Source organism: Zingiber officinale, chromosome 3B (assembly GCF_018446385.1).
Source record: "Zingiber officinale cultivar Zhangliang chromosome 3B, Zo_v1.1, whole genome shotgun sequence".
NCBI lineage: Eukaryota > Viridiplantae > Streptophyta > Magnoliopsida > Zingiberales > Zingiberaceae > Zingiber > Zingiber officinale.
The window spans coordinates 42245454-42246476 of NC_055991.1; the positions used below are offsets into that span (position 1 = coordinate 42245454).

General features: G+C 35.8%; 1 non-coding gene across 1 annotated transcript; it reads right to left on the minus strand.

The window, feature by feature from the left end:
- Positions 1-276: 276 nt before the first annotated feature.
- LOC121968825 lies at positions 277-383 on the minus strand. Its single transcript, XR_006108358.1, has one exon. It is a non-coding gene; the product is annotated as a small nucleolar RNA R71 (small nucleolar RNA).
- Positions 384-1023: the final 640 nt, after the last annotated feature.

Sequence of the window (1023 nt, forward strand, 5' to 3'; positions counted from 1 at the left end):
TTCAACTAGACCCAGGAATAATTACTATGATACAGGGTCACAAATTTGGAGGAGAAGTATCGAAAAGCCCATATTTACACCTTGAGACATTCCTAAAACTTTGTAATATGGTGAACTGTGAGGGTGTCTCAGTGGATGCCATTGATGACATTTCCTTTTAGTATCAAGGATAAGGTCAAGACTTGGTTTTATTCTCTCTGTCCTCAAAGCATCACAAATTGGGAACAATTGGAGCAGCAATTTCTAAATCATTATTTCCCTCCAAGCAGAATAATGATTATGAGGAAGTGCATTACAAGTTTTGCTTTGGCAGATGGAGAATCACTATTTGAAGCATGAGAGAGATTCAAAAGTTTATTAAAGTAGTGTTCTCATCATGGTTTAGAAAGTTGGCTACAATTACACATATTCTACATGGGGATTTCTTTCTCAGATAAATCTTTATTGGATTCATCAACTAACGACTCTTTTATGAACAAAAGTGTGAATGAAGCATATACGTTAATTGATCAAGTGACATTGAACCTCCAAGAATGGTTAGATAAAAGTTGGATGGATTCTCCATTGATAATTCCAGAAGTGCAAGCCATGAAGGCAAAAGAGTCTGTCAAACAAAATGCAATTAAACCATTCAAGAATTTTGAAAATCACAAGTCACAGAATAAGAGATTAAAATAGTTAGAGGCAAATATTGATAGTATAGTTTCAAAATAGTTCAAACATGGCCCCCTCCTACTCAGTGAACAATGTAATGATATTAAGTTGAGAAGTGACAAGTATCATGAAGAACTTCTGGAAAAGGACTTATATAAAATTGAGGAGAAGAACAATAGAAGATCACAAAATCTCAATTACATTATTCCAGAAAGTGCCCAAAGGCCATGAGTACCTTTCCCTCAACGGTTGATCACATCATCACTAGACAAACAAGTTGAACCTCTGCCATGAGGTCAAAGGGAATTTTGGGAAAAGATTGATCATTCCTTCCCAAGACCCCCATTAAGATTCCTTTTCCACAAAGGC